This window comes from Aethalodelphis obliquidens, unplaced genomic scaffold (assembly GCF_003676395.1).
Source record: "Aethalodelphis obliquidens isolate GAN/ISIS:26980383/991018 unplaced genomic scaffold, ASM367639v1 scaffold13, whole genome shotgun sequence".
In the NCBI taxonomy this organism is placed as follows: Eukaryota; Metazoa; Chordata; class Mammalia; order Artiodactyla; family Delphinidae; genus Aethalodelphis; species Aethalodelphis obliquidens.
In genome coordinates this window covers 40261882-40271999 of record NW_020837957.1, presented here as the reverse complement: position 1 = coordinate 40271999, position 10118 = coordinate 40261882, and positions in this window count along the sequence as shown.

The following is a 10118-nucleotide window of genomic DNA, read 5'->3' as shown; positions in this document are numbered from 1 at the left end:
AGTAAATGAAAATATGGGTATATGGCTAAAATTATAAAATACCAATGTATATTACTTATATATTTATATGTTTATGATAAATGCCAACATATAATTTTTTCATTCCTTCTCTGTTTTTAAAACACTGTCCTTTTATTCCATTTATGCTATACTACTTCATTACCTTCTCCAGGGTAAATGAAAACTATATTTTTCTAGAAACTCTTTTGCAATACAATATATCACAATAATATTTTTCCCAGTGTGTATCATAATCACCTTTTTATTTGATCCTTTATAGCTACTCCTAATCATGTGGCTTGCCAAGGTTTTTAAACTATCCATCCGTGTGTCAGCTGTGACATTACCTTTTCATAACACTTGTCTAGGTTATCACCATGCATTGTACTTTTTTCTTCTACTGGGCCATATTCTCTTACTTTAAGTTTCCTGTAGTTTGGGGCACCTTTAACTGTTACATTAATGATTCTTGGCATTAAATCTGATGATGCAGTCCTTCTAGTCTATTGCTATGGGTTGATAAGTCTTGCTGAACCTGGAGCACTGGACTTGTAGGTAGAAACCAGAGTTAAGTTACTTGGTCGCGTCATCATTTACCATTCTGGAATGATATCGGAAAAGTCACTTCATCTCTTCGAGTCTGGTTTTCTTATCCTTAAATTATAATACCAATTCCATCTTACTATTATGAAGATAAAATAATATAATATGTTTGAAAGTTAAAACAGTAAAATGCTATATAAATTATTATTGGTTTCTTCTATTACAAAACTTCATAAAATATTGGCTATCATGGATGTTATATAGGTAAAGAGCTGAAAGAAAGTTGTGATAACTTCTGAGACCTTCAATGCATTAAAAACCCAGCCAACCAAACTTAACACTTAAAAAACTCAGTTAATGTGTTGAAATGCATTGGGTGGGAAAGAAATCAGCAAATGCCTTTAATCTATCCTTATATAAAGCTGATTAGAATTTTTGAAAGGTTATGACAAACATTTAATAGAGTACAATCATGTCTAAATAAGAACTGTGGGAAAAGAGAAAGTGGTTGAGATTACTGCTTCTTAAATAGATATACATATCTGTGGTAAGCGAGATTCTAACATGACCCCCAGGATTCTCAGCCCCCGATGTACACACCCTGTGTAGTTCCCTCCTTTTGAATGTGGGCAGAACCTCTGAATATGAGGAACTACCACTTGCATAATTAGGTCACTGCTCAATTGACTTTAGTTTAATTAAAGGGAGATTATCTGGGTGGGCCTGACCTGTTCACATGAGCCCTTTAAATCCCAGTCTAGAGGTCAGAGACAGCAGAAGAGAGATGCTCAAAGCTTGAGAGGCCTGTGGGAGCAGGGTCTGTGAGCTCCTGTCAAGGAACTGTGAGGGGCCTCTGCCAGCTGTCTATCCCTCGATCACACCAACACCAGCAGGAAAACGGGGTCCTTAAGTCTTACGGCCAACAAACCTACTTTCTGCCAACTACCAGGGGAGCTTAAAAGAAGTTCCCAAGCTCCAGAAAGGAATGCAGCCCAACTGACAGTGATTTCATTTGTGTGACTCTGAGCTAATCCTCACCCAGATGCCTGACCCAAGGAAACCGAGATAACAAATTTGTATTATTTTAACTGCTCAATTTGTGGTTGTTAGGCACACAGAAAACTAATACAATGCCCTTCATAATATATTACTTCTTTGGAATTTTTAAAATTAATTAAAGTCAACTCTGGTAGACAGATTAATTTAACAAATGTATATATTTTTTCAAGTTGGTAAATTTCTCCCAAACTTGTTACACTTAAAAGTTTCTTCTCTTCTAAAAATTTCTTACATTCTTGTAAAGTTTACCCTAGCATCAGTGAGAGGAATAATATATCGTTAGCAAGTTTTGAAGCATATATATGTGAATATAGTCTCTATTCTTGTTACTCAAAGTATGATCGAGAACAGAAAGCATCAGCATCTCCTGGGAGCTTATTAAACATGAAGAATCTCTGGCCCCACCCAGACCCAGTGAATCAGAATCTGCATTCTAACAAGACACCCAGGTGATAACACACTGTTGAGAAACATGGTCCTACCTTTTACTTGTTAATAATAAATATCTGCTAAGGGTCTTCCTCAGGAATTGTCATGATATAGTTCAAAGGGAAATCCATTTCTAGGACTCCAGGAGGGAAGTGACTACCTCCAATAAGGCAGTTAAAGAAAAGTATACATGGTCTTTATTCTGATGTTGGAATTTAGTCACTTAAAAAAAATACTTTTTTGTTGTCATAAAATTTAGGGGAGGAAATTAGGCCCAGGTGTGGTTACATATAAGTAATAGGGTTTGCTTAATCCTAACTACTATAGGAAAGATGCTAAGGAAAAGAGAGGATAAACTGAGGTCAGTAACCCCCTCACAGCTGCATCTCTGGCACTCTGATGGCCGCTTTGCTCAGGGCTTTCTACACTCCTACTGAATCAGAATCTCCACTCGTCATGTTTGAGTGCATACTTTTAAAAATCCTCTTTAAGTGATTCTAACTTACATTTTGAAAACAACTGCTTCTTTAAAAGTCTAGAATAACATGGCTTTATTTTATCTGTTTCTGTAACATACTACAGAAGTACATGATTAATTTGAAATTTTTGACATTTTCGTCTTCTTAGTTCCATTGCTGTAGGACTAGTTTATTGACTTTTTTGTTTGCTTTTATTTATATGTTCTTATTTTATAAATTTATTTTTCTGACCTTATGTTATTGGAAAACCCCTTGTTTGCTATTCAATGGTATATGAGTAATAATTAAAATTATTACATAATCCTTAATGGCTCAAAATGGATTCAGCTAAAATAATTAAAATAAGGTGTAAAAATTACCTTTTAGTAAATACATTAAAAATTATGGGGTGATTTTATATGGAAAGGTTCAGATATTAAACGATAATTTTTATTAATCTGATCCAAGTTTAAGTAAAATGAATCTTGAATCATGTCTATCCATGAATCAGAATGGGATAGGATGAGTTAGGGGTGGGTTCTAGGCAGTGGAGAAGGGATGAAGTTGGCAAAACCATATGGAGACCAGAACCTATGGCCCTAAGGACAGTTTGTATGAAAAGACAGCCTCTGATATTGGATACCTCATCACAAACAGTGGATCTGTTTATGGTTATAAGTAGATGATATTCCCTCAGATGGAACTAACAAAACAGATCTTAGAAGACAATACCATGATGAGCTAGAACAGAGGAGAAGAAGTGGTGGATGACTCTGTATGACAGCAAGTGACTCCAGCTATACTTGGGAATTTAGAAGAGATAGGTTTGGGTTGGAGCAATAAGAAAGAGGGCAAGACTTAATTTTATGTATAACCAAGGACGGAAACAGAATACTAATTTATGGCTAATGTTAAGAAAGAAAATGTAACCAGGAAATATGGAGTATCCCTGGATTATTTGGTGGACCCACTTTAGGTCACATATGTTATACCCCCTTTTATGTTAACTATCTTTGTTTTTTCAGGTGATCTCATCCATTTTCAAAAGTTACTACGGAAACATCCACATCATTTTAAAGGTGACTCTGACTATAGGTGACAGTAGATTGTATAAGTTTGGGGCACTTTACTTAAGATGGTTGAATTAGATCCTTTCTGAAATATTTGGATGAGAGACTAAGGAACTCAAGTAAAAGTCTTTCCACATAGCTACACGTACACTTGGAGTTTGCAGGAGCCATATCTTTCTCCATGTGAACTTGTCTGAAATAGGAAAAAAAGAAAGATAACAATTTGTAGAGGAGTGTTGTGATGGTTAATTTTGTAAGTAACTTGACTGGATCACAAGGTGCCCAGATATTTGATTAAACATTATTTCAAGGTGTGTCTGTGACTATGTTTCCTGATGAGATTAGAACTTGAATCAGTGGACTGAGTTAAGCAGATTGCCCTCTCCAATGTGGGTGGGCAATTTGAGGGCCAGAATAGGACAAAAAGGCAGAAGAGGGAGTATTCATTCTCTCTATCTGCTTGAGCTGAGGCCCAAGTCTTCTCCTGCCCTCCAACTGACTGGGACTTACACCATTGGCTCTCCTAGTTCTCAGACCTCTGTACCTGGACTAGAACTATACTGGGTCTCCAGCTTATAGGTGACAGATCATGAGACTTCTCAATCTCCAAACACATACATATTTGGTTCTGTTTTTCTGGAGAACCCAGACTAACATGAGTATTGTAAAAATCAATCTTTTTGAAACATGACTTTTGCTCTTCACTAAAATATCCTTATGCAAAAAGTGAAGTTGACTATGACAATCCCTCACATATCAGCTTTAGGTTTTCTTTTCCACATATAGGATCAACTACCAACCCCTATATGCACACACACATAATCTTCCAGAAATTGTTTTGGGATCCTCTGGTAAGAGAGGCCCTCATATTAATAAGTATATAATATAATCTATAAATTTACATGATATACATATGAAAAGCATTTAAGTATATACTTGAAAACAAGAGTAGCATTACATGAGGTCAAATATACATTTGAGAATATATTCATATTTCCACTTTGAAAATAAATACAGTAAATATAAGTAAGTATACATTTTTGAAAGGCCATTCGGATATATATTTGTAAAAAAAAGGCAGTCAGTATTTGTTCAGAGTTTTTAACTTGCAGGGCAGGAATAGAGATGTAGACGTAGAGAATGGACATGTGGACACAGGGGGGAAAGGGGAGGGTGGGACTAATTGGGAGATTAGGATTGACATATATACACTACCAAGTGTAAAATAGATAGCTAGTGAGAACCTGCTGTATAGCGCAGAGAGCTCAGCTTGGTGCTCTGTGATGACCCAGATGGGTGGGATGGGGGTAGGGGGAAGAAGGTACAAGAGGGAGGGGATATAAGTACACCCATAGCTGATTAACTTTGTTGTGCAGCGGGAACTAACACAACATTGTAAAGCAACTATACCTCAATAAAAGATAAAATAAAATATATATCATGAATTTAAGTATAATAGGTTGATGTCCTTCACTGGAATACAGAAAAAAGAAAACAAAAATTTCCTTATTTCCAGTTTGTGGTTTCCTCTGTTTCTAAAACCTAGGTAGATTTATTTTCATAGATTTGGGGAGATTTTTTAGCCTTTTTTACCTACAATTTGTTTCAATCACTACCAGAGAAAAAAGTCTTTAAAAGTATAGAAGAAATACATGGCCTAAGGCCAAGAATTCATAGTCCAAGTTGGTTAGGAAGTAGAGTTCTGAGAGAGCAGGAAGAGAGTCTCAGAATTTGACTTTAAGCTCCATAAGGTCAGCTTGCTTTGTTTTCTGTTATGCCCCAACCCAGTACTTGGGATGGAGTATGACCTCCAAGATTATTTTTGATTTGATGAACTATGTTCTACATAAATTTGAAGGATCTCTGTCCTGAAAATCCATAGGGTTTATTAGAATCTCAAAGTCTTAGCAAGTACTCTCTACAAACATGGTTAAAAATTTCATTAACCTGATTACAACATGCATGTAGGAAATGATCCTTAGGAAAAAGAAATCATTGTGGGCAAGAATACATGCGCATTTGATTTGATTTTGGTTTGTTTCTACTAAAAGAAGCAGCAAACAATGTAATAGACAAGTCTGATCACTGGGGAAATAACAATGAAAAATAGTATTCTCATGTCTCAAGAACATTAAAATAGAATCTTAACTATAGATAGTCCACTGATAATTAATTTGTTGTTGTTACATGTTATAAATCGCCAAAATACAGGACATGCCCTAAAGCCATATTGAAGCAATTAAAAATTTATTACACTTCAGAAGACTTAAAGGGAAATGTGAATGTGACTCATTATCAAGGTAATGTATCTTTTAAAAAATCATTCATTCTTCATTCATTCACTCATTTATACACTCACTAAATATTTACTGCATAGTCACTGTGTGTTAATTACCATAACTATTTTACATAAGTTAAAACACAGAGCTATGTGTGTGTGTAAGGAAAGTCAGAGTACATCTCTGAATGCCTTCTCTCTGTGACATCCTGTGACTGCCTGAAGGTTCTGCCTCTGGTGCATCTTGTGTGAGAGGAATTCTGCAAGATGGGTGCTTTATCTTAGTTTCATTATGTACTGTAGATAGCCAGGGCACAAGGATGGATTTCTCGGTGTCTTCAGGTATAGGTATGCTTGGAAATTATTCCCCAGTTCTGAAACTACTCTGCAGAACTCCCAAAAGAGGTATCAGTTCTGCTATGGTATAATGTTAAACTTGCCCAAAGGGTAAAGATTATATGGATTCTTTTATCACCAACAGTTTTGAACTTTGAGTTCTGGAGGACCTGTGTCCCTCTTTGGATTCTTATTTCTAATTTTAATAGGTATACATGAAAATTGCTACTTACTTTAAAAAGCTGTAAGAATCTCTTGCTGGAATTGATAATGTTAATGGTAACAGGATACATTTGTGAATGCTTATCAGCCACCGAATTCTGTTCTAAGTGCTGTCCATGTGCATTTGAAAAAAGAGGACAGGAGATACTGTTAGGTTAAGAAACTTCTGGGTGCTAAAGCTTAGAAATTTCAGGAGAGTCCAGTTCATAAAGTTTATGGCCCTGCTGTACATACTGCCTCATTTGGAGACTTAGTAATATTTGAGGAACTGATAGTTGATATTGGCTTAAGAAACCTAGAAATACCCAAAGCCTGCCAGGACAATTGTTCTCCCCCATCCAGGTTTCAAGGTATATGTTGTTTACAGCCTCGAATGATAACAAATGAGGAAGTCAAGGAATCACTTGATTATTAACTAAGCTAATTCCCAATAACCACCACAGAATTCTTAATAAACTGGGCTGAAGTAAGGGTTTTATTCCTCAACCCTAAAAAGTAGTAACAATCACCAACTTAGTTGCTTACTATCTTCCAAGCACTGTGCTTAACACTTTATATTGTTATATATATATAGCACAATATAATGCAGTTAATCCTCCCAATAACATTATTACTATCCCCAATTTACAGATGAGGAAAGTGAGGCACAATGGGTTTTTAATAATTAGCCATCGTCATAGAGTTAGATAGTGATGGAGTGCCCATCTGCCAGGTCACCACAAGATTGCTTCCAGGCAAAAGGAATTTACCTGTGAGCATGCTTCCTGGTGAAAAGAGGATCAGAATATAGGGTGGCCTGGCCTCCTATCTTAACTCACCTTTGGCCAATAGGTCACTTGGAGTTGACATAATTATGACCGGTTACCAAGGAATGCTGTTTGAGGAAGAGGGTAGGGACAGAAAAAGGCACCTTCTCTCCCTACAATATCTATTAGAAAAACTAAATATTACCTATATTTATTTCACATCTGATTTTAATGAAAGGCTTAAAAATGAAAAACTTCTAGTTTTATATCTCTTTTACTGTATTTAATGGTTTTTATAAATTACATAACCAGTATTGCAAGCTCTCTGCCCTAGAATTTGAACTGAGACCAATATTTCTGCAGTTTAAAAAATGTTTCTCAGGACTAAATTATAGATGGTGACAAATCGGCCTAATACAGGGCATTAAAAATGAATTATAACAATTTTATTCTAGAAACTAAGCAATCCAAGCCAAATATCTCTTAAAGATTGTCCCATTATATTTTCGCTATTTTAATGTTTACTTACTCTTGTTTATTACTACCTGTTTATTACAAAGGATAATGTTTGATTTAAGCTGTCTCAGTTAAATCGATCATACTTATGAAAAACTTTCTTCATGATCAGAGCAAATATTTGAAATAATCGTGTCCAAGAAAGGGACAGAATTTTTAAAATATTACAGATTTAGGCATTAAAGCACTCTTCACGTGACATTAATTCTTGCCCAAATGTGTAGACAACAAGATTGAAGTTCTGTCTGCCATTAATTAGATGTAGAATATTAAAGAATTGTAAACATGACCAAGTCTCAAAAATTTCTCCCCACTTGCTTCTGAAATATCACCCCCGTAGGCATCAGTTTGGAGAAAAGAGTGCTTTAAAGGGTTGTCTAGGTGGCTTATGTGTCTGTGTCGTATTCAGAGTTAGAATCATAATAATTTCAAATATGCACTTGTACTAATCACAGATATATCACATATTATTTTTAAAACAGCCATGGCAAGAACACCACAGATTTGGAAGATAAGATTTTAGTTTTGGTCTGCGACTATTGATTTTACCTGAACACTGCAGATTTCTGATGTCTCAAAGATTGAATTAGGTAGAGATGGAAGAGCTGCTGCCCAAAGCCTCTTTCAGCTCTAATATTTTGGTTTCACACTCTGCCATTGATAATGGAGTATCTTATGAGGTAACTACCACCTGGCTCTTTCTCCATCCTTCTTCTTTTTCTATCACTTTTAAAGAAAGACTTTTTAAAAGAATAATATACATAGAAAAATATGTGCAAATCTTAAGTGTCAAACGATGCACTTTTATGAAGCAAATATACTCAAGTAAACAGCAAAAGATATTTAAAAAAAAAGAAAATTATCAGCAACTTAGTGTCTGCCTTGTGCCCTATTTCAGTCACTATAATCACATAGTAGCCACTATTCTGACTTATAACCCAAAATTCTAGAAATATAGCTTGATTTGATTATTTACATAAATGTGGTCACCAACTGTGATTGAAATTATATCCAATCTATAGGTCACCTAAGAGGATATTGGCATCTTAGCACTATTGACTCTTTTAACCAAGGAACATATATCTCTCCATTTAATTAAATCCTTATTAATTTCTCTCAGCAATGTTTTAAATTTTCATGTATTGATCTTGCACGTTTTGTTAGTGTTATACCAAATCACTTCATAATTGTTGATGCTATTATAAATGGAATTTTAAATTTTAAATTTGTTTATTGCTAATATGTAAAAATACAATTGAGTTTATAAATTGACACTGTATCTTAAAACCTTACTAAACTCACTTATTAATTCTAGTAGTTTATTTGTAGACTCCCTGAGATCATCTACTTGTATGATTATGTTGTCTTCAACTAATGGCAGTTTTACTTCTATTTTGATCTATATAACTTTTTCCCCCTTTTTCTTGCTTTATAGCACTTTCTAAGACTTGCAGTAAAATGTTGACTAGGAGTGGTGAGATCAGACATTCTTAGCCTGTTCCTGATCTTAGGGGGAAATGACTCAGCCATTTCCTACCAAGTATGGGGTTAGTTACAGGTTTTATACCAAGTTGAGGAAATTTTCACCTATTTCTAGCTTGCTGATAGTTTTTTTATTATGGCTGCTTAACTTTGTCAAATGCTTTTTCTGAATCTATTCATATTAACATATTTTTTCATAGTTATTTGTTATTATAATGATTTACATTGATTAATTTATGAATTTTGAATCAGTCTTTCATTCTTAGCCTAAATTCCATTTGCTGATCTAATGTGTTAATATTTTATTAAGGAGTTTTGTTTATATGTTCATGAGGGATGTTGGTCTGTAGGTTTCTTTTTTTGTAATACCTTTGGTTTGATTTCAAGGTATAACTAGCCTCATAAAATGCATTGGGAAGTATTAACTACCCCTCTATTTTCTGGAAGAGTCTTTGTAGAATTTTTTTTCTTAAATATTTGGTAGAGTTCACTAGTGAAGCCATCTGGGACTGGGGTCTCCTTTGTGGGAAAGTTTTTTTGTTTTTTTTTGTTTTCCTTTAACATCTTTATTGGAGTATAATTGCTTTACAATGTTGTGTTAGTTTCTACTGTATACCAAAGTGAATCAGCTATATGCATATGTATATCCCCTATCTCCTCCCTCTTGCGTCTCCCTCCCGTTCTCCTTATCCCACCCCTCTAGGTGGTCACAAAGCACCGAGCTGATCTCCCCCGTGGGCTGCAGCTGCTTCCCACTAGCTGTCTATTTTACATTTGGTAGTGTATATATGTCAATGCCACTCTCTCACTTCTTCCCAGCTTACCCTTCCCCCTCCCCGTGTCCTCAAGTCCATTCTCTACACCTATGCCTTTATTCCTGTCCTGCCTCTAGGTTCATCAGAGCCTTTTGTTTTTTTTGATTCTATAGATATGTATTAACATACGGTATTTGTTTTTCTCTTTCTGACTTACTTCACTC